At 36.4% G+C, this 24,697-nt stretch overlaps 1 protein-coding gene across 1 annotated transcript in view; it reads left to right on the top strand.

The window, feature by feature from the left end:
* The first annotated feature begins 2,995 nt into the window (after positions 1-2,995).
* Positions 2,996-24,697, top strand: part of TBC1D5 (TBC1 domain family, member 5) — a 297,889-nt gene continuing 276,187 nt past the window's right edge. Inside the window, exon 1 of the mRNA XM_010585896.1 lies at positions 2,996-3,061. The gene's annotated coding sequence lies outside the window, so the exon portion shown is untranslated. The remainder of the gene's footprint in view (positions 3,062-24,697) is intronic.

Below are 24,697 nucleotides of genomic sequence, written 5' to 3'. Positions count from 1 at the left end.
TTATCCTATAACTGATTGTAAGACAGAGTTACTTTTACATTTTTAGTTGGACTTATACAATATGTATAACAAGCACTTCTTTGCCTTTTATGGTAAAAAAAAAAAATCAGAGATATATTAAAAATTTTAATGAAGTACTGTACTGAGTCACAAAAGTATCTTTCTATGTGAAGTGGACCAGACAGATAATTTTTAATTTAATTGATCAACTGTAATAAATAGAGGGAGGGAAGTGTGGCAGAGGAATGAGGCTTCTGGCCTGGAAAGGATTTACATATTATTTAAATTCCTGAATATAATAATCCATTGCAGTATTTTTTTCCACTGGTAATGCAAGATAGTTTATGTAACTCATAACAATTCAAAGAATCCTTGAAATGTGAGTCAGAATATAGTGGTCAGTATCTTACATTACCTAAAATTTGGTTAAGCAAGTCTATCCAGCCTTTTTCTTTTCCCCTGTATTTGCTCCTGAACATTAAAAAAAAAATTTCCTGTCCTAAATTTTGAAATATGGTAATCTGTTTCTAAAATTTCCTCTGGTTCCTATTTTCATGAGTTCCCAAAGCGAAGCAGCAGCAGTATGTGGTTTCTTTTGGTCTGATTTGTACCTGCAAACTAAGAAACTTTCTGATGATGGCAATATCAAAAGGTGGAGAAAAGAAGATCTTGTTGCTTGGTGCTTTTTACTGTGAGCCTTATTTATAATTTTGCCATTGTAAGTATTTGACATTTGTTCTTGGGTATGTGATACAATCCAGTTCCTTGCATTATCACCCAAATTAACATGAGTACCAGCAAGGTGGCCTCTTTACTGTAGCACTCATCTTCTCAGTCTGGGCAGAGTACAGAATGCATGCAATTACTTGATTTCTGGCATTCTTCCTCAACGAAGTATACCTGAATGGCACTGCCTTTTGCTTTAGTCTTCTATTGACCAATCTTTTTCATCATCTGTTAAGGCACCTGTACTGTGTTTGAGGGTTGGGGGGGGAAAGGACCAGCTGGCAGGACAGAGGAATGGAATCAAATTCAGTTTCTGTCCTTTACCTCTTATGTAGGGTGGACTTTGCATTTGATTGCAAGAGAGGGAAAGGTGGCTGTATCCCAGGTCACTGGTTTTGTGTCCCTTCTTTAAATGATTTATGTGTCTATTTGAGCAGGGAATTATGACCCTCTAACATAGAAATAGTTGTGTGAGGAGGTCAGTTCTGTAACCATAGATTAGAAGCCCAAATTAAACATGAAACTAATAAAAAAACCTAAGTAAATTTTAGAAGGAAGAAAAAAGGCTTTTTAAGACATCGGTGACTGTAATTACAGTTTTAGCTGTACTGTAGCTCTCTGGTGAAAAATCACTTTGCTACCAGAGGCTGCCAAGCTGCAGATGAAGGAAGATGATCTATGACTAAGTGGTACTTGCTAGAGAAGGGCTTATTCCAGAACCTCAGGATCATTCCTGAGCCATTCTATGTCCCAGTAATCCTCAAAATCTTCTAATGTGTTAAGGTATATACTGCTTTTACAAGGATCCGTTACTTTAAAAAAGAAGGATTTAGGATGTATATGATTTGTTTCGGGAGTGGATGGGATTCACAGATGTGGTGTGGGAATGGATGAATTGCCATTCTCAAACAGAAATCTGGGCACTAAAAGAGAATATCTTAGCAATAAAACCAGTCTCATTTGTCCCACTTCAGAATCCTGTATTGTGAGAAGAAAGTGCTTCAGAGTCCTTAAAATATAGAAGTTTTTTGTACTCTTGTGTTTTGGGGCTTGCAGTGTTATTAGCTCAAAGGGGAGGTATACTTTTTCATGATGACTATATTTAGCCAGGAGGAATAGTCCTTTTTAAAGCAAATTGAAATGAGTGTATGAGAGCGTGAAATTATCAGCAGCGCTGGTGCACATTTACATTACTTCTACATACCCTTTTGAATGACCACACAACAGAACAAGTACTTCATTTCCACTGTGTTGATTTTTGTTGACAAAACATGGCAGTCTATCCAAAGGAGGGTGTTTAGCCAAGATAAATATAAAATTTATGATTAAGCAAAGTGTTTCCTTATTATAATCCCTAAAGAGAATTTGAGACTTGTTAAATATAATGTGCCCAAGTAGTTTTAAGAGTAAATTATCCTTTATGCTTTTAAATGCTGAAATACAGCAACACCATCAACCATTTGAGATCTTACCAGCAGAAACAACACTGCATACTGATTTCCTTTGAACCAAGTAGCAAAAAACCTGTGCATATAAACAATATATAACCTCAGGTTTGATGTATTCATTCACTTTTACAGTCCTGTACAGAGATCAAGTCAGTAGCACGGTTTATGCAACTGTCTCACTCTTTTGTGTAATGTGTGTTACGGAAGAAAGCAAATAAACCTTTTTGACAATGGAAAAAAATTGATAACACGATTACACTTATGGCACATTTCTTTAACTGCTATAGTTACGGAATACCACTTTGAAGAAAACTATGGTGGTTGTCAGTATTATTCATTAAAATAAATGGAGAATGAAAACTGATTCAGGAGATGGGCGGATTTTGACCTTTGTGGTACCATTGTTGACATTGGAGTGCAGTGTTCTAATTAAATTGTGAATGTACTTAGATAGTGGATATTAAATGATCTCACTGTATTCTTTCAAGGACTATGAACTTCCAAAATCAAGGATAACATTAGATGTCAGCCAAGTATTTTGTCCTTCTCGTGGTTTGTCTTTACATCTGAATTAGTGCCAGTTTGCACAGATTGTGTGTCAGCTTAAATACAAGAAACAGGCCTCAGTCTGCTTGAACTCGTTCCACCAAAGACTTCTAAAAACTTTCGGTAGTCTGCAAACCGTAATGGTTGTTTCACATTAAGTTGCTTTGTAGAATTATAAAACAGCTTTTCTTGTGCTTTCAAATAAAATGTTGTCATCCGCTAATGAATGAGATACCATCTGTAATAATTAAGGTTATTCTACTTGTTTTCCCCCTGCAGCAAAACTTCTGAAGGTTTGCAGAAGACAGGAGGAGAACCACCAAGAAGGCTATTGCAGTATTGTAAGTACTGCACCCAGGAAAAAAAAGAAATATGTGAATTAAGAATGTTGTAAAGAGTTTTTCATTTTGGGGGGCAAAAAATGAGCTACATAAAGGGATTACGTGTAAAATACAGAGCAGGATGTATTGTAGCAATCATGTTAATAATTTACAAGGGAAAAACTGCACACTTGTAAAATCTAAAATTGTATCCTTGTGCAGTGTAATCAGGAATTTACCAATAGCAGTGAAAAATATTTCTCTATCCACCAAAGATTGATCTAGTTTGTATACATTTGTTTATTTAAAACTATCAGAATTTAGAAAATCATTGTAGTTTTGTAGGTTTGTCATTTGTTTTAGTGACTTATTGTTTAGGTTATTTTGCAGAATTATTTATTTGCTGATTTATTTATGTATTTCATTATTTATTTATTTGATTATTTAGTAAATTATTTATCTGATGAATTATTAATACATCTTCATGACATGCTTTAAATTATTTATAACTTAATTTTGAGTTTATTGCTTTTCGACGCTGCATTGTTACTGACTAGTTTTGATTTTTTTTTTTTTCTTGGTTCTTGAAAATTAAAGTACTAGCTCTAAGGCAAAAGTATATTCTTTGCAGAATCCATAGATGGTTTTCAGTGAAGTAATTTACCATGTAGATACTAGTTTTGTTTAGCTTTATATTGCTTAATATCACTTTTCTACTTATTTAGCTTTTGCTTCTATTATTTCATAGATGTGTCAAGATCAAATGAGTGACCTTTAAGGAGCAAAGATAAATGTTTACTTTAAAACACATAGAAGCAGAGTAGTTCTATTTTCCCCTTCATAAGTACTATTTTATTATTCTTAAAGTCAACTTGAGATATTTTTGTCCCAATAAAATGGATATTTTTAAGTGAGACTCTTGATATTTGAACTAATACATTTAGCTTCTAATAAGAAAATAATACATTCACCTTAACTCATACGGAGAGTTCCTTTTTAGTGGCAAGGTTTTAAATATATGGGGAGGAATGGTGGTATCTTTAGACACATGTGGGAGAAGATACATGTCAAGGGGGGAAGGTGGGTAGTAGGGGTTTTTTTCCCCCCACAGTGTTTTTTGCATGTGTAGGAATTTATAAGCTCGGAAAATTTAACATGTCTGTGTTGTTGTATGTAAACTACTCTCAGGTTCTGTGTTCACAAAGAATCATTCCTCATGTACAACGTACTGTTGTGAAGCCTGTTTTCGTGTTGCTTTCTTTTGCTAATTAAAAAGGTCTGAAATCTCATCTTTTACTCCAAAGAGGCTTGAGTGAATATATAAAAGCAGTGTAAGGGGCCAGTTTTAGGCTTCACGTATGAGCACCAGCTCTACGGAATTTAAAACACATGCCTGGGATCAGAATGTGACTCAGAGTCAATTCTGATTGACGGGTATTTCAGGACCGATGAGCATCTTACCTGAAGTTGCTTATTTGACTTCAGTTCCCAATGAGTAACTTGTTGGGCAGTCGGAAGCCACCTTGCAGGAGAGCACTGGGACTGACAGCCCTGTTTCAGAGCTGTAATGAATAGGGCACAGCAGCAGTTCCTCTGCAAAAGTGCAGTGTGCATAACGTGGCCTTTATTCTGTGTTTAGTGCTTGAAATGAATTACTATATACTTTAAAGTTTTAACACAGCATGGAAAGGCTGCATTGTACGTTTCAAGTTTCAATGCTGTTGAAATACAGTAGAAATGGCCTCTGTAGACAGGTTTCGCTATAGAACTTAAATTATGCATGTGTATATCCAAATTCCTTATTTTGAAATATTGAATGTATGAATATTTAATTTGTATCTTGCTTTAGTATCTTCATATGCTTGCCTTAAAGGAAGCTGTTTCCTTTGATTTATATACATGGATAAAAATGTGTGTACAGTATGTATCAATGGTTTTTCTCTCTACGGTGTTAGATGAACAGCTTTAGATAATGACAGCTACTGATTTTTATTCTGCAGCTTGCTACCATTGTATAAAACGTAAATTTGTCGTATTTGTTCTATTAATCTTACTTGAATTTCAAATTCATTTGCTTTCCAGAAATATTTTCTTAATTACATACATTAAGAAAAGTCAAGTATGTTGCAGATCTTAACAATGCAGTATTTTTGGTCCGTGCACAGTAACAAAGCTCTGAATATTATTATTTGGGGCAGAGTTCCAATCTGGAATTTACATTTCTCCTTATTTGAATGTTTTCACTGAAGCTGAGAACTCCAGGGGAGTTCCTCAACATATACTAGTTTATGCGACATGCTCTATGAAATTTAGTACAGTCACTCTTATTTCCTTGTGTAAACGAGGTCTTATTGTTGAATAAGAGCTATTATAAGCAGTTACAAAGGTAAGTGCTGTCAGTGCATTCTGCCACCAGTTTCTCAAGAGTATGAAACACTTCCTGAAAGACGTGCTACTACTGTTATAGGGTAATATAACGCAGCTTATGTGTTGGCACTGAAAGTAGCTACTTCATAATGATGACAAGTGAAAGTACAGCCAAAGGTCACATTAAACAAGAGATTTCTTTCACACCTCATCCATTTTCGGATGTGGTATGAAAATAGCTTTGTTCCCTACACTTCAGTATTTTTAAAAGGAAGTTATCTTGAAATAATATTTTATGCCTTGTATATTACTTCAGTCACGTTTTAAGAGATGGACTGTGGAATTCTAGCATGCTAACTTTGATGCTACAAAAGTGTTTGAAATTAGCCTAAATTTTGGGTGCAGTTAGACAACATAAGTAGTATTTTATCTTGCTACATTTTTTTTTTTGGTTTGCAAATTTGCTTAAAGGCATAGCTTTAGGTTCTGGAAAAAGAACTATCAATGTGCAAAGTGGTATTTATATTGATGTTGCATAACTGACTATGGTTTTATTCTTTTTTGTATCTTTTAAGAAGAAAGATACAGGTTTTTTTCTGAAAATTGCAGTCCGTTGTTCAGAAATAGAAAAAGAGTAAACCTATCCATGTTGACAGACTGTTTCTTAGCTCTGTTTTAGAGAGATCCTGCCAGTAATGTGAACGGATAATTTACGCTGTATGCTCAATCAGTTCCCCATCTTACACTGAAATGGCCAACCAGGATGCTAAAATAAGGTGTCATTTTAAAAATGTGAATAGTCACATATTAGATAATGAAAATGAAGCTGGCTTGTTTCACAGGGGATACTGAACAGTTAGGAGATGGTGGTTGGGAAGCCTAAATCTGGTGTATTATTGGTAGGTGTATTTCTGTTCTAATCTAACTCCATAGAAATTGCAGAAGCCATATTAAGCTCTTCTTCAATTTATTCCATACAGATAAAAGAATTTACATCTCATGAGTCATATATTTCCTGTTGTATCTTTAATACAGCCATTTTTAGTATTTTTCTTGCCTCTCTCCTCTATTGGTATGCTTAGAGAGTCTGTGTTTAGGAGCTTGTTATTTCACCCATGAGGCAAGGAGGAGTTCAAATCAATAGCAGTGTGTTGTTGACACTAAATGATGTTTCTTCTTGCCACAATAAGACTTGATTTTGTCATCCTAATGATGCTAGCTTGCTTCACAGAATAGGGATCAGCACTCTCTCAAAGCAAACTTTACAAGTATTAAAAAAAGTCCTTTGAATGAAGTACTAGAGAAATACTCCAGTATTTGTAACCAAACACATATGTTGGTTTTGTAAAACGAATAGTCAAGTTCTGTTTCACATTGTAGGGAAGCTGCTTTGCAATGCATTTTGGAAGTCTCTGTTAAAGGCTGTAGGATTGATCAGAGCTGACAGTGATGAAAGCATGATGTTTTAAAAAGAAATGATGCAAACATTATTTAAAATATAAGTTCACGTAAAGCATGGATCGTAGTAACACCTCAGCTAAAAAAAAACAACAAAAGAAAAAAAACCTCAAGCTAGTAGAAATTCCGTATGTTTCACAGAAAAATCTTTGCAGCACTGCCTAGAAAGAAGATGTCTACAAGAGGAAAAAGGTATAGCCAGCAAGATATTACCACTCTAGGTTCGGGATTACACTCTATAGCATAGTCAAGTAGTAAGCGGTTGTTCTCGACTTGCCCTAAGGATCCCACAGGGGGACAGAAGCTGGAGAAAGATGTAAATTTGAGAGGAAAGAGTTTAACCATGGGAAGCAATGGTATGATGATAGGAACTTACAGGCATAATGTTGGTAGCAACAGTGGGTTATTGAGAAGCACAGGGTCTTTTGTGTTGGACATCTGAAAGCAATAGCAGAGTTGAATCATCCTATTATATTATTAAAATATCAGCCTCCTTACAACAACATATTTGTACGTTCGTATACATACCTTTCACTGTATGAGAGATGTTACTTTTTTATGTGAAAGAACATTAGAAGATACAGCTGCATGGTTAAACATTCACATAGTAAGTTGTGAATTTTAACTTGAATATTGAACCCCAACAGCCTGTTCTATGAAAACCTTTTAACAGTAAGCAGCTTTATTACTAGCTACACACATGTAGCTTTTCTGTTCTATTTGCACTATTTTAATTAGTTTATATTTTTATGCAAAACATGGGTTCTCAGATGTTCATGGTGTAAACTGCAATCTAATATTTTTTAGTTTTACAGTATCTCCCCTTCTTATTTCTTCTATATGGTTTTCATAAGGTCACCTGACATAAACTGTCCACATACCATGATGACCTTTCCTGGAGAGGAAGTGCCTCCTATTTTGCAAGCAGTGAAAAAAGATCCTCATGAGAATTACAGTAACTAGTTACATTTCAGTAATGGTCGCGAGTATTATGTAAACTTTAAGCGATATTTTATGTTTTTTTTTTTAATCTGTGTTAACTGCAGAAAATGAGTAGCACCTAAAAGAAGATGACTAGCAACCTCATAAATGTAGCTCATTGAGTTTATCTACCTCAAATCCAGAAAGTTTTTGATGATTCTCCTTCTCTGTTTTAATGAGTTCGGTCAAGTCTACATCAGGAGCACTTTGCCAGTTTATTTATACTAGGAATACCCATCTACCTCAGATGGAACTTAATAGCAAAGTGGTAGTCACAATAGCTTAGTCTTGTTCGTGCATACTTCTTCATGCCTACCAGAAAGAGCCTCTAGCATCTTGTCAGCAATACAGTGAAGATGCAAGAAGTTCAGTGGAGAAGGCTGTGCCTAGTGTGGTGACTTGTCTCTACTGAAACATGTTTTTCCTTTCAGCTGAAATTCTGATCTTGTAAACATTTGAGCGTAACTTACGACAAGATAAGCTGATAGTGGCACTGAAGTTGATGAATATATTCTCTTACAGCATTATATATAGTAAACACTAATTTTAGACTATTTTCTTTATCCCAGGCTCTTGCATTTGAGATATGGTTATAGCTGGATTTAATATTCCTTACTCTGTTGTGAGGATCAACAAACATTAAAAACATCCCTTATAGTGTTTGCGAAAACAGCAAAAATATGAAATGCAAAGAACTTTGTTATTTTCCCTTTTTTAGTTTCTCCTGTGTGTATGTTTGTGTATCTGTCATGTTTCAGTTGACCAGAGTTTTCAAAGACCCTAAGCATCTGGGATTGTCCCATTTTATCACATTTATGTCAGTTCTAACATTTGATAAAAAAAGTTTGGAGGTTTTAGATTAATACTGCAAAACTTAACTTTTGTACAGTAAGCTTTAACATGAAATTCATACGATTTGTGGATTCAGGTAAACAAGAAGTAATTCCTTTGGGATAGATATAGTTGGGTCTGTATGAGTAATCTAGACACTTGATGTATAAGCTTTTCTTTGGAATTTCTTCTAAGCTGGAGTCAACAAATGAAATTGGTGCAATTATTTGACTAGATAAATTTACTTTTTTTTTCTGTTTCTATACAGAACGGGTTTTGTTTCTGTTCTATGCAACTCCTCTCCATGGTATTTCTAAGCTATCTCTTCTTTAATTGGTTCAAAAGGTAATTTTCTTAACACTTTCATTCACTTTCATTTTATTCATATAAAGAGTTCTGTTTGCCTTGCTCTGCCTACTTGTTCTTAATAAATGCCTGCACTACCTGGGAGTGAATGTAAAAATAGCTGGGGAGTGAGAAGTATATATAACCTGAAAAAAAATCTTTTGTTTCTCTTTAATCACCTAAAATCTACAGTACTACTCTTAAGACTCTTTCTTAGAGAAAGACTGTATTGTATGCATGTGTGTGCAATACATCTTAGAACAATTAGTAAAACTATGAGCACATCTGAAGGCATATTCTGCTTTTTCAGTGAAACATACTTTGAATAAGTAGCTGATCTATTGAGTAGAGTTGTCCATTGATTCTAAAGATATTTTTTTCTGTGCTCAGACAAATCAAGATGGTAATCATTTATAATTTCTTGCCTTCATGAAAAGGAGTGATGAATAATATGATTGGAAGGAATGCATGAGTCATGAAATGGGGAGCTGGGCAATCATGGAAAAATTCACTTTAAAAACTCTCTTCTGCTTACCAGGGTCCATAATGTGAGTTCAGTTTTCTGTAACATAATCCAGAAATTACGATGGTAGAGGTTTTAATGAAATCCTTGGATGGATGAACAACAACTCTCTTAAGTCAATTCGAACATTGGTTAGTGGGTTATAAAAAGGAGTTCTTTAACTTTCAGCTAAAGGTGATTGTGGATACAGTGATCAGAGGACATTCTTTCTTCTGACCCCGATATGAATGTGAAAATAAAATGTCTTAAAATATACCACAGTTAATATGGAATGAATGTGTAGACCCTCTGGTCCTGAAACTATCTGCACTACTATATAACAGCTTTTAAAAGCTGTTAAAATATTGATAACTTGGTAGAGCCCTTCAGAAACTCTTAATTCTATTTCAGATGTAGTTCTACATAGCCAGTCAACATTTGTACTCTTTTTCTTGTGTGTACAACTACACATAGAATAAAACCAAGTATTGTTACTAAATAAATGGTTTAATTTGTCATAGTTTCACCCACAAAAAAAAAATCTATTAGTTTTCAGCTTTTCTCGCATACTAAAATCATCAAGGATGTATTAGAAAATGGCTCAGTAGAATCAAGCACCAACTCCGTGTCCCAGGCAAGACTCACATAACCAGCTGTTGTTCTCCCTGCAGTGACCTGGGCTAGGCAGCTTAGCATCTGCCTCTGTTTTCTTTTCAGTGACCTAAGCCAGATTTCTTCAAAGCCTATTGCTGATATTTTCCCTGCAGTCACTCATGCTAATTTCTTTTACATGCTACAGCTGTTTTTGAAAGATCACTTCCCTCTTTCTTTTCTGACTTACTCTTTCTGTAAATTTAAAGTAATGATTTTTAAAATTACTGGGTAATGTTGGCCATAGGACTGTTCTGGTTGTCTTGCTTTAAGGCATATGTCAGCACTACAGAAAAAGGGCAAATTAGATTGACTTTCCAAAGGAAAGCCCAGTCTTGCCTGCGGTTCTTATGGACAAAGAATCCTGATCTTGAACTGAGTTAATTGCATTCATTTGATTTGTTGAGAATCAAGGTGAAGCTGTTCTGTTGGTGGTGGCTTGGGACAGGACAGAGTTCAGAAACATTCAGAAACAAAAAGGAAGATATTTTGCTCTGGGAACTAACAGTATGAAAAAACTACGTGGCAAAATGCTCTAAATGAGAATAAAAAGCTATTAATGATATAAACCTATTAATTATAGGATTAAGCTGACATCGGGAAGGCAATATTGCTAAATAGTTAAATGCAAAACAGTAAAGTGTAAGTTTGCCATTTGGGGGGAGATACAGCTCAACTTTCACATTCATTACTAATGGAAATTATGGAGAATCTTTTAGAAAGGCTATTTTTTTTTTTAGGTAAAAACAAAAGTCATTTTTCTTTTTTTTTTCCTCTAAGACATTCAAATATTAAAGTGAGGCAGAGGTTCTTGATTCTTTGCACAGTTTATAGTGACTGTATTATAGGAGAGATTGTGCACCTTCCTTTCAATTTGCAGTCTTAAAAATTCCTTTGGCAACTCCAAAACAGTTTGTGTGAGCAAGTGATTAAAAAAAAAAATACTCTGGCTACTACTGAGCAACTAGAATTTGCCCTAGCTGGAAATGCAAATGATATGCATAATATGAACATTTTACCCTTTCTAGATCAACATGAAGTGCTTTTTCAGTCATCTTTGTTCTAGGACAACTAGTCTAATTATTATTTGAATAAATACTGCTCTACAATATAAATTGAAGCATTTTAAGGATGATCAATTGGGAGAATCACTTCAGAAATTGAAGAAGGTAGCCTTGCTAAGCCCCCTTCCCTAGCCATGTGTTCTCACCACTTTTATGCAGGCTGCTGCTTGTGCATCCATGCATTCTTTTGCTATGTTAGTTTTAGTCTTTATTAATTTTCTGATCTGACTACATTAATGCTAGTGCTAGTTCAAGGAGGGGATGAGAAAAAGACAGTTGAAGAGGTTAGGAGGCAGTCATGAAGCAGTACTCTGAGCCAGTGCCTAGGTATGGTGTTAAAAGATACTGCCGCCAGGTACATAAAGCGCACTGGGTAATAATCGTTTACTGTCTCTGAAGTTTATCTCGCTGTATTTTGCAACAGCAGGAGTGCAAATTATGACATGTTTGGTTACTTTTAACTCTGATTTACTCATTTTGACTTTTGTTGATCTTCTTCAGGAAGTACAACATCATTTTAAAAACTCTTAAGACACCAGGAAAATTAATGCAGAAAAAACCCTGTATTGTCTGAAAGAAATGAGCCCTTTGGCTCAATATGGTAGGGCTTTTCTTAAGTAAATTCCCTCTGATGCATTGTTTCTTCAGTGTTCCAAAGTTGTCTAAGGTAAAAATTTATGCGTAATTTATAAGGCTTAGTTGACATTCTGTGTCAAATTTTATCTTGTAATTTTTCTCATATACACCTCCATTAGTTCATCTGTCTTGTATGTCTTTGGTTCTCCACATTTGCCAAAATTTTTTTCTACAGAAGATTTCTCTCCAGTTCTTGTACTCTTCTGGTACAAATATGAATGAATGTCCAAATCCTCTGTGTTCAAAACTCATGCTCTAGTTAAATTTAAGATACATGTCAATGTGTGTGTATATGTTTTGATTTTAAAGAAATATTTTTGTGTGGTTATTTCATGGAGATCAAGTACATTGATCAATGTATTTTTTTTATTGTCCTTACTGCTTCATATATAATCCATAATTTCATATATAATTCATTCCTCTGTAGTTGTTGAAAAATTGTAATTTTGCTACATACAACTTACTGAAAACTCAACATTAGGAATATTAACTACACAAGGCAGTTACCAAGTAATTCCAGCCTCATGTTGCTGTTATGCATCAAGGGTCAACAGCAACATTGTTCACTCAGTTTTGGTCACATCTCTTACTGAAGATGGTGTGAGGCGAAGGAGCCTAGCTGAAATCTAATGCCTCAGACTGGTTTATACCTGTAGAATTTTTTTCCCTATATTCCAGTTAAGGAAGCTGGATATAAAAATCAATAACGGGGATACATCTGGTGTCATTAAAGTATCAAGTACAAGTACATTAATGTATCAAGTACATTGTTTTGTTCACATGATACTTTCAGAGTCTTAAGAAAAGAATCAACAGGAAAATAATGCATGTGACAAAATACTTGAAGAAATAAAGTTAATATAGTGATTTGGGAAGACCTGCATTAACAAGCTATTTAAGGTCCAATTGCTGATTTCTATATAATTAACACTAATGATCTATAAACATCTGTTGAATACAAATAACTTGAGCAAAAACATTTATGGTTTCCCATAAATCAAATTACAGAATCTCAGAGTAGTTGACATCAGAAGGCACCTTTCGAGATCATCTAGTCCAACTCCTCAACTCAAAGCAGGGTCAGCTAGAACAGGTTCTTCAGGACATTGGTTGGGTTTTGAATATCTGCAAAGGTAGAGACTCCACAACTGCTCTGGACAACCTGTTCCAGTCTTTGATTATCCTCATGGTAAAAGAAGTTTTTATTATTTTTAAATGGGATTTCTTGTATCCATTGACTTTTATCTGTTCACTGGATACCACTGAGAAGAGTCAGGCTCCATCTTCTGTACTCCCTTCCATCAGAAAAGTCTAGAAATAGATGAAATCCCCTGAGCCTTCTCTTCTCAAGGCTAAACAATCCCAGGTCTCTCAGCATCTGCTCATATTTCGTATGCTTCAAACCCTTAATCATCTTTCAGGCCCTCTGCTGGATGTGCTTGAATAAGTCTGTGTCTCTCTTGTACTGGGGAGCCCAGGACTGCATACCGTACCCCAGAAGCGTTAATCACCAGTGCTGTTTAAAGGGGGATAATCACGTCCCTTGACTTGCTGGTAATACTCTTCCTAATGGTCTTGGCCTTTTTTGCTGTGAGGACACATTGCTGGCTCATGTTCAACTCAGTGTCCACTTGGATGCCCGGGTCCTTTTCTTCAAAGCTGTGTTCCAGGCGCTTTACTCCCAGTCTGTAGTGTGGCACATGGGGTGATTCTTTTTGGTGATTGATGTGAGGATGATGAGCCTGTAGTTCTGTGGATCCTCCTTCTTGCTCTCCTTCAAGAGAGGAGTGGCATTTGGTTTGCTCAAGTCCCTAGGACCCTGCCATGATCTCCATGCCTTTTTCAAGATTGCTGTGGATGACCTTGCAATGAGATTAGCTATCTCCCTCAGCACTTGTGAGTCTGTCCCTTCAAGCCTATGGACTTGTGTACATCCAGCTTGTTTAAATATTCCCAAACTTGATCCTGCTCCACCTGGATCAGTCTACTGTGCCCTGGACTTTCACGCTGGTTTCATGGACCTAGGATTGCTGGAAGCTTGTCTCACCAGTAAAGACAGAGGCAAAGAAAGCATTGAGGGTCTTGGCTTCCTATTTGTCTTTTGTCACCAAGTTCCCATTCAGCAGTAGGCCCACATGTTCCCTAGTCTTGCTTTCGCTGCTGATGTACCTGATGCCCTTCAAATCCCTTGCCACATTCAACTCCAGCTGGGCTTTGGCTTTCCTAACCCCATCCCTGCTTATTTGGATGATGTCTGTATATTTCTCTCAGGTTACCTGTTCCTGCTTCCATCTCCTGTATGCTTTTTTTTTGTGTTGAGTTCTGCCAGCTGCTCCTTGTTCATCCATTCAGGTCTTCTACCATGTTTGTTTGTTTTCCTGCTTTTTGGGATGAACCATTCTTAAGCTTGGAGAAGGACATCCTTGACAATCAACCAGCTTTCCTGGACCCTTCTCTCCACAGCCATCTGCCATGGGATTCTTCTGAGCCAATCCCTGAATAGGTCAGAGTCTCCTCTACTGAAGTCCGGGGTTATGATCCCACTTTTTGCTTTTTTCCCTCCTCTCAGGATGCTGAATTCCACCATCTCATAGTCGCTGCAGCTAATGTTTCTTTCAGCTTTTAATATCCCTGATGAGTTCTTTTTGTAAGTATGAGGTCCAGCAGAAAGCCTCCATCTCAACTTTGTATCATGAAGTTGTTGTCAATGCACTCCAGAAAACCTGGGTTGCTTGTTCCATGCTGTGTTGTTCCTCAAGCAGCTGCTGGCATGGTTAAAGTCCACCTTGAGGGCCAGGGCCTGCAAATGTGAGGGGAGTCATACGGAGTGTTACCCAAGTGATTGTTCAACTCATAGATTAAGTTGTTAAAGGTAAAAAGAAACAGTTCTTTTTCAAAAGGGAGAAGGTGTAGAATATACAGAATAGGTTAGAAAAAAAAATTAATTTTTTGTCCGATATTAGGAATTGATCATTGGCCTGATAAGATAGAAGTGATTTGGGGTAGAGATCTTATTTTTACCCAGGTATTGTATATGAAGCAAGAGATTAGTGAATATTTTGCTAAAAAGCTTAGAAAATTGCAACTAAATATTTTTCATTTCCTGATGCATTATTAACAATGCTTCTGTGAAAACATGATCATCCTCACTATTTCTTTTTGACAACCAATTCCACAAAAATTTCTACTAACAGATGATTAAATATGTGGAAGGCTGGAGGAGGAAGGGGTTGAATGGAAGAATTGCCAAAAGTCCTATGATGTTAGGTTCAATTTTTGTCACTGAGTATTTTCTGATATTCAGTCTTTTTCAGTCTTTCACCTTCAATTATATTTTTAAAATGTATTGTTGTTAGAACTACAACTGAAGTTCAGTGATTTATCTGTTGGAGCATGCTAGAGACTTGTGTTTGAAGGTATTTGAGCTTCGGAAGTTACAATGTTCTAGCTTTCTTACATTGTTCTCAAGTAGATAGTGTGCCCATAATCTTAATAATTTAAGAACAGCAAAGACACAGCTGAAATGCATTCCATTCATTCAGTACAAGAGACGTTACTTGTTCCATATGGTTGTGTCTACCAACCTGTTAGCTAAAACGTGATTAGAAGTTGAGTTGCTTTCTCTCATGCTGCCTTTGTTATGCTGATTACAAGAGTGTGTTACTCCGTAAGTCTGGGCATTTCTTTACACAGAGCATGATTTTTCACTGCACACTTATTATGCCTTTTATTTGTTGCATGAAATAGCAAAATGAAGTGGTTTGCATAACACTTTTTTGTGCAGAATACTGAAAAGATCATAGCATGTGCTGGTGTTGGTATATACTCAAAATGGCTATTTCAGGGATGGGCTATACATCCCCCAAGATAAGGGCAACATGAATGAGGCGTGCTTCTCCTACTAAATAATAAACCTCCTTTACTCCCTGATGTAATGTCACTTCCTATCTTATCTCAATTTATTTCATCCATTTCAGTCTTTGAGGATGTTCCTTATATGTAGAAAGAAAAGAAGACTTTACAACAGGATAGACCTGAATGTCTGCATTCGTGTTTGAGCTGTGATAATGAAATATTTTTTTTTTTCTTCAAAATCAGACCTTTACATGTTGGCTGGCTTGACTGGGCTGACTAGCTGAGTGGCTTGCATGTTAAAACTAAAAATAAAATCAAACAATCAAAAGCTTCCTTCAAGAGGAGGGGGAAAATGGGCTATTTTTACAGGTTTTTTTTTTTTCAAATATTCCTAAGTTGGATAAGGTTGACTTTTACTGATGAAATCTGAAAGTGAGCTGCTCGGTTTTGGGGTTTGGGTTTTTGGTGGTGTTTTTTTTTGTTTTTTTCCTTTTCTCCAAAGTCTTCAGGTGGTTTGAAGCCTTTATGATGATTAATTCAGGTGACTCAGAGGTCAATTCAGCATCTAGTGACAGTTCAGACTTTGGTTTGTAACCCTGAATTAGGTCAAGAAGTTATCTGATTCTTAATAGCTTGCATGGATTTTTACAGACATTGTTTTATAGTGGGTAGTTTTGCTTAAAATAATTTGCAAGCACTGGTTTTGGAGGAAAAGAACTTATGAGCATTTTGCTAAATAAAAGTCTCTCTCATTTGTTGTAGTCTATTGAAAATTTCTTGTTTAAGGTTCCTGTTCAGAAATGTACCTAGCAGGATTCTTAACTTTGGCTTACCTTGCATACCTTGTAGTTAGCTCTAGTTGCTATTTTTTGTTGGTGGTGGACAAAAAACAGGTCTTTGGTAGCTAAGGGTAAAACGCAGCTCTGGAGAATCTTGGAGGTTGAACCTATGCTGTCTGCCAAAATGGTAATAATGGATGCACTGTTGATTTGTATACCTCTCAAGTGTCATCAGGAGGTGACAAGTTCGGTTCCTAATTCACTGCCACGTGCACTCAGTGGCCCTCCTCTGCCTCACTTCCCTTTCATAAAGTGGAGATGACAGATTTGCTGAATGGTAAATGCAGATAAAACAGAATTTTCCTTTCTTCTTCCCCATCTCAAGGTTTTGTTAGAATGTACAAATAGCTGTGATGAAAAAATGTGAGGAAAGGGAACTAGATTGATGGAGGTGAAAAATCGCACTCAGAGTGACTGAGTGTGAGAAGATCTACGAACTTATACCTTAGGTGAGGATGTTTTGTCAAAACTGATATTTGCTAACATGGTTCTTTTGGGAGAAATACAATTATAAATTTACCCAGTACTCCCTTAGGGACATTTCTTATAAGCAGACATTATTGACCAAGATAGACCCAGAACTGATAGGAACATGAAGAAATGCGGTTAGTTTCTTATACACTGAGAACTATGTATGAGAATTTCTGATACACTTCTTTGTATTCTTATAGAGGCAATGAAGATTTCAGTGCAACTTTCTAGTTGGGTAAATTAAGGCTGATTTACTGTCCTCGGGCTTGATACTTCTGACCCCCATTTTTTAATCTCAGTCACTTCTTTTATTTAACCTTTGAAGAGAGTACTCAAAACATTACTAAATCATTTTTATGTGAGAGAGGTCATTTGGGAAGTTTCTGATTGTATCAATAGCTATAATTGCATTTTAATCAGAAAAAGATGAAGTATTGAATGCTGTTTTCTTACCAAAATTGTTTCAACCTCTATATTAGCCCGTTATTTTCTGTGACCAGCTGTCACTTTGGAATGCTTTTGCATAAGAGTACGAACAAACCCAAGAAGTGAAGTCTGGACACACAGTTTTTTGTGGTGGGTTTGGGGGTTTTTTTTAACCTATAAGGAAACCTGTACAGCAATAAAACTTCATTTTATACTTTCATTCAGGACTCTTATTAAGGCAATTGGTGTCCAAATCCATTTTTCTCCAAGTCAAAAAGTCCATGCACTTGTTCAAGAAAGATTCCATAATAAGTTAGCACCAAAAGTTAAATGACAAAACAGCTTCCTGGATCTCTTTGTTTATAGGACCCATATCTGGGTCGTATGAGCAACAGGCAACATACTTTGTTATTTTTTAAAATTTGACCACAGTGAATACTTTCTTATGAATCTAAATAACTGATTTCAGGGCAAATGACTTTTGGCTCAGTGATCTGATGCTGGGATCAAGTGTATTTTTATCTTTTGTAGGCTTCCCAAAGTATGTTCCCTCTGTCTCCTAAGACCTAAGTTCTTTGAAGGCTTTTTGGCCCTGCAGCAGAAGAAAGCATAGATATCAATACCTTGCTTGTGATTTAGTTTCTCTAAGTTTTTGTTTTATTTACAATATTGCATTTTTTTCAGATTTGGGAATGTTTTAGAACATCCCTTGTCATAGTGATAAAATACTCAGCCCTTATAACAGTGTCATTCTCTTGAAAATTTTGGGAGACTGAGTTCAGCATGTGCTTGGCTGGTTGCAGCAGATGATGATCTGTGTTTTAAATTGATGTTTGAGAAATACATAGGATAAGAAATTGCTTTCAAATTAATAATATGAAATTTCCTGTATTTGTGAAAATTTTTTGTATTGTTAGAAGTAGTGTGAAAACATATTTGTATGTTGGCTATTTTGGACTTGTAGGTCATACTGTATCTACTTTTCTCTATATTGAGATTAATGATGAGAAAAAGGGTAAGGCATTTTTGTTATGGCCAATTTATTTCATTTCAGACTGTATTATTTGGTGAAAGTCCTATTGATTACCCTTCATAGCTTTACAGAGCTTTTCTGCTAAGCACTTAAAGTTTGAGTTGTCTCAGTCCCATAGGACTGAAAGAAAGCTGTTAGTACCATGAAATTCTTCTTCTGTATGTTTCCAACAGCTTGAAGCCTCTTCTTGGAATGCAAAATATTAGCACATTAATGTTATTAACCCCTTTAGTACAAAATGCTTTTGGAAGTAAAAATATTTTTATATCTTCAAAGTCTGGATTGTTTCTTCTCTATGAGTACAGTTTCTTAAAGCTGAAAAATGTGTTGCTGTGCAACAAACAGATGCTGCTCTAACAATGCAATACATTATGTACCAAAAATGATCTTGGTTTTAATCATAGATGCTGATTTAATGAGACAAGACTAGCTTACATCAAAAATGGATTTAGGGTGTGATTTTTGTTTTCTCTGTGTTTTCTCTACATAATTAATAGGAATATGGTACCTTATATATTCTGTTTTAAATTTGAAAGTGTACTTTGGTTTTATGCCATTTTATACTCCTAGTTTATAATTCTGCCTTGTATAATACTCTTTTTTTTTAATTTCTTTTTGTGATATGAACACAAGGGCATTAGTAAATCTTGTATCTTTAATGTATTTCCTCAAAAAGTATTGCCTTTTTACAAAACCATTCTGTTCATGTTTAATCCTTCCATTTTGCCCACATCTCCTTTTTCATTTATTTTCTGATTGTTTCCTGTTCAGTGTTTTCATCCTGCATTTGCCATGTGGGACATGTAAGATGTTTGTCTGTAAGTAATGTTAGTTTATGGATCAGAAGAACAATGCTAATCGATATCTTCAGACACTATCAGTACTTTATATCTTGAGAACACGCCTGACCCCCTGGGAGCATTTCATTGTTGATATCTCTTCAGTTTAACTTTCATTTTATTCTGCAGATATTTTGTAAGTCAGCGCTGGTTGCTTGCTCTAATCCTTCTATCACCGATACAAATTTTGATTGACAATTTTACTTTTAGATAAAGTCAGATAATGCTATACTTGGGGGGGAAAAAGTCTTCATATTGTGTTTTTAATTCCACTGAACCCAGCAGAGTTAAATGTAGTTTGGATGCACAGGGAAGAATTAATGATTGGAAGATACAGAGTTGGTAAATTATTTATTCTGGCCCTGAGGAAGCTGAAAAGCTGAGTGAAAGACTAATAAATCATTTGTGGTAGTGCTGGTTGTCACTTCCAATTATTTTAGACGGTTTTGTGATAAACTGCAGCACCTGCTAGATATCCCTGCACCATCCCTTGATGCTTGCAGTGCAGCTTGTTCAGTCGATTATCAAAGGCAAATTTGTCTAAAGTTTCCTCAGGTTGGAAAAAGAATTACTTTTCTCAGTCACCCCTTCCCCCATTTTTTAAGCTGCTTTTTCATTGCATGCATGAAATAGATAAAATCGATGATATATGTAGAATTTTATTGACATAATGTAAGTTCAGGTATGGTAGATTGAACCACTGAGGAACAGGATGGGGGGTGACATGTCTCTGTGAGTGTAGCTGTACCCTTGAAAGGCTGGCTTGCTTTCATCTTTCTGAATAGCAGCTGTTTCTAAGGTATGAAAACTAGTATTCATTCTCTGGTTTTGAGGATTGTGTCAGAGCTAGTGCTGAAGTTACAGAGGAGACCAACTTGAATGTCACTTGTTAAACTTTTCTACTCCTTTTATTCAGAAAGTCTGTGTTTAAAATTACAGTTAGATGTACAGAGGCCCTGTTGATCCTCAGCATGCAACACTTTAATAAATAGATTAAGGCAGAGAAAAGTAGTTGGAGGACTGGAGAGAAGATTTAGAAAGAGCAACGGAGTGATTTTCAAGGAGAGGGAGCAAAACTTTGGAAAGATTAAGGTTGCTAGTAGAGAAAGACTGAAAGTAAGATGAATAGTGAAGGAAGAAAGAACTGGGATGGATTAGTGGAAGGCAGCTGTTTCTTTATGCCACCTCGCTGCGAATAGTGTTGTTAGGCATTGTCTCATTTAGCTTCAGTCTGACCACCATTTTCTCTGAGACAAAAGAACCAGGCCTACCCTGAAAATATTTGTCTTTCCAAACTGAAAAAGTGGTAAAATGTAATGCCGTTCTATATGCATTACTTGCAAACTTCTAAATTGGTCATCTCGGAAAAGAAGGGAAAAAAGAGTTTTAGAAAGTTGAGCTCAAAGTTTACTTTGTGTGTTGTCTGAAGGATGGGGAGGAGGGAGCTCCTGGTTGTGCAAGCACTCACAAATTCTATTTCTGCTCATCTTGGGGAAAGGACTGCAAAAATTGAAAATTGCATTTATTTAAAAAATTAGAGTGCATCAAGTAGTCACCTTAAAGATGTTGAGATTCTCTTTCATGTCTCTGTTACTGGTGAAAGGATGCACCTTACACACGGTGCTGAAAGACTTGCTAGTAAATGTTGAATGCTATAACTTAACAGTTATACAGTAAGTTTTCATTATCTTTTCCATTACCTTCCTAACCTAATCCATCCAAATAACATTGAATTCTAAAAATTCTGGGTCAATACAATCTACATCTCCAGTCCTTGGAAGATAAAAAAACTCAAGGTTTTTTTTGTATTTATTTCTGTTTTTCCATTAGTGGGTCCCAGCTTGGAATTTCAAGTGAAATCTTTGTCTTAGGAAGTGATAGTATTTTGACCCAGATAACTAGTTCAAGACAAATCAGAGAAGTGACCATGCTGACTAAAATCAGAATTAAAAGGGCTTTGTTTTCTTGCTCTAAATCTTGTTCAGATAGACTTTTTTCATTGTGCTCTCCTGTAGGTCAGGAAAGAATCAGATGGAAATACCAAGCACAGTCACCTTGCTTCCCCAGATGACTTCAGTACAGATTGATCTGCAGAATTTCAGCTCTAGATCTGTGAACTTAAAGAACGCTCCGTGAATACATCTGTTCAAGTTCCAGAAAGTAGATATTAGGTGCCAGAAGAACATACTAAGCTCTGTCAAGGGGTTCTTGTTAAATTGGCGGGGCTGGGGGTGGGGGGGAGAGGCAGGATTTTTTGCTCAGTTTCCTGGAAATATTTTTTATTGTATTATTGTCCATTATTTGCAACCACTGATGACAGTATAGAAAAGACAGGCTGTAGGAGCTAATCTGTATTATTATAATTGTATTACTATTAGAGAGTGTTTCTGTAAGCATGGTGTATCTGATGGTAACAGAAGTCAGTGGAATATTTTGTGCAGCTTGAACCAGCCATTTATTCATCATTTGAACATCTAGACTTACATGAATATAAATTGTCGGGTTTTTACTTTCTTACATTCCCGAAGAAAGGTGGTATCCATAGCAAATGTTGATTTTCAAGTAAATGTACTTTTGCTGTAGTATTTTTATATTTATTTATTACTAAACACAATTGGTACCTTTATGTGGTTTTTTTAAAGCAATTACAGACCTTAACATGTAAAAAATTAATAATTTTTATGGTTTTGCATGACAATGGAGAACCAATTAATTTATTTTTAGGACTTTTAAAATTCATTATTTATGTCCAGTTCATATTAAGTGTACAAAGATAGCAATATTTAATTTGTTTAAGGTAATTTCATTTACAGGATAAGAATGCTGGATATATGTTAAAAGGAGAAGAAGAAAAATATGCATTTTGAAATTAAAATGGATTTCTTTTATGAGATATTGCTTATAATAAACTGAACTGTTAACTGTGCTGTAAAAAACCAGTGAATTTTATCTTCAGACAATTTTTTTTTGTTCTTAGTTTAAAATAGGAGACCAAGTCTTCCTGCTTTTCCTGTTGTTTTACAACTTTGAAAGTCATTGAACTCCCCCCCATCAAAAAAACTGGAAAAATCAGTTATGGTATTTAGCACGCACCTGAGAGACTGTTACAGTCTGAGATGCTGGATAAGTCATTGAGCAAACTAATTCCAGGTTTTCACCCGTCTTTTCTTTTATACCTTTAGCAGAGAGGCTTATGATAACCACAGTGACTTGGGACAGACACACTTCTAATCTAGTTTCCTTTCTCCAGCCTGTCTGAAGAAGGGTGCTTAGGGAGAAGTTTGAGAAGTCTGTGACATTATTTCCCACATATGCTCCTCTTTCTTCTAGAGATCGGAAAGCTTATAGGCAAGGAGAATCATCAGTGGTGTCTTTTTATCTAGCAACTTTCAGCTGTATTGGGGTTTTTTGTTTGTTTTTTTTTTTCCCCCTCTGGTTTTCTCTCTCCTCCAAAAAAGTGATCACTTTTTGAACCTCTGTAAAGTTTTAATGTCCTGTAGCAAAGAGTTCCATGGCTTGACTTTTAACTCTATGAAGAAATAGCTCCTTTTGTTTGTTTTGGAAATGTCACTTATTAACTTCATTTAATTTTCCCTTTCTCCAGTTGTGTGAGATTACAGCAGCAAACACATAAAGACTGATGTCTTTTTGTTTTTGTTTTTATTTAAATTAATTTTCATAAATAATTTTATGCCCTAAATGGATTGCCATGATTTCAGTTTTAATTTTAAATATATTTTAGAAGGAATAATATTTACCTTAAATATTTCAAAATCTATACGTCTTTAGCCTAAGGCATTTGGCTTTTTGACTTCGGGATGAGAAAAGATAGGGTCAGTTATCTGAGTTTCCTTAAACAGGAGAAGAAATGAAAGGAAACCTTTCACACTATTTTATCTTTTCATGACAAAGTTTTCCACATAAATACTCTGTCAATGAAGTTCACAGTGTAGGTGAAACTGTTATTATTCACTGTTACAAAGCTGCAGTTATTTTACCTTTTAAAAGATTCTTCATGTTATGAAAGTCCATTATGACTTCCGCTGAGCATCATCCAGGATGAAGAGGCAGACAAAATATTCTGTAAGCAACTGGGAGAAGACTCACAATTGCTAGGCCTTTTTCTCATGGGGGACTTCAACTTACCAGATATCTGCTGGAAATACAATACAGCGGGGTCTAGCAGGTTCCTGGAGTGTGTGGAAGATAACTTCCTGACACAGGTGGCGAGTGAACCAACTAGGGAGGGTGCCCCACTGGACCTGTTGTTTGTGAACAGAGAAGGACTTGTGGATGATGTGGTGGTTGCAGACCATCTTAGGCATAGTGATCACAAAATGATAGAGTTTTTGATTCTTGGAGAAGTAAGGAGAGGGGTCAGCAGAACTGCTACCTCGGACTTCCAGAGGGCAGACTTTGGCCTGTTTAGGAGCCTGGCTGACGGAGTCCCTTGGGAGGCAGTCCTGAAGGGCAGAGGAGTCCAGGAAGGCTGGACATTCTTCAGGAAGGAAATCTTGAAGACGCAGGAGCAGGCCGTCCCTGTGTGCTGAGAGACGAGCTGACAGGGAATGAGACTGGCCTGGCTGAACGGAGAGCTTTGGCTGGAGCTCAGGAAAAAGAGAAGAGTTTATGACCTCTGAAAGAAGGGGCAGGCAACTCGGGAGGACTACAAGGATGTCGTGAGGCTATGCAGGGAAAAAATTAGAAGGGCCAAAGCCCAACTAGAACTTAAGTTGGCTACTGCAATAAAAGACAATAAAATATGTTTCCACAAATACCTTCACAACAAAAGGAGTGGCTAAGGAGAATCTCCATCCTTTATTGGATGTGGGAGGAAACATAGTGACAAAGGCTGAGGAAAAGGCTGAGGCACTTAATGCCTTCTTTGCCTCAGTCTTTAATTGTAAGACCAATTGTTCTCACAGTACCCAGCCCCCTGAGCTGGAAGACTGGGACAGGGAGCAGAATGAAGCCCCCATAATGGTTAGCGACCTGCTACACCACTTAGACACACACAAATCTATGGGGCCAAATGGGATCCACCCAAGGGTACTGAGGGAGCTGGTGGAGGTGCTCACCAAGCCACTTTCCATCATTTATCAGCAGTCCTGGCTGACCAGGGAGGTCCCAGTTGACTGGAGGTTAGCAAATGTGACACCCATCTACAAGAAGAGCATCTGGGGAACTACAGGCCTGTCAGTCTGACCTCGGTGCCAGGGAATGTTACGGAGCAGATCATCCTGAGTGCCATCACATGGTACGTACAAGACAACCAGGTGATCAGGCCCAGTCAGCATAGGTTTATGAAAGGCAGGTCCTGCTTGACTAACCTGATCTCCTTCTATGACAAGGTGACCCA

Source organism: Haliaeetus leucocephalus, unplaced genomic scaffold (assembly GCF_000737465.1).
Source record: "Haliaeetus leucocephalus isolate CR32 unplaced genomic scaffold, Haliaeetus_leucocephalus-4.0 Scaffold135, whole genome shotgun sequence".
Lineage (NCBI taxonomy): Eukaryota > Metazoa > Chordata > Aves > Accipitriformes > Accipitridae > Haliaeetus > Haliaeetus leucocephalus.
This window is presented reverse-complemented; position numbering and strand designations above follow the sequence as displayed.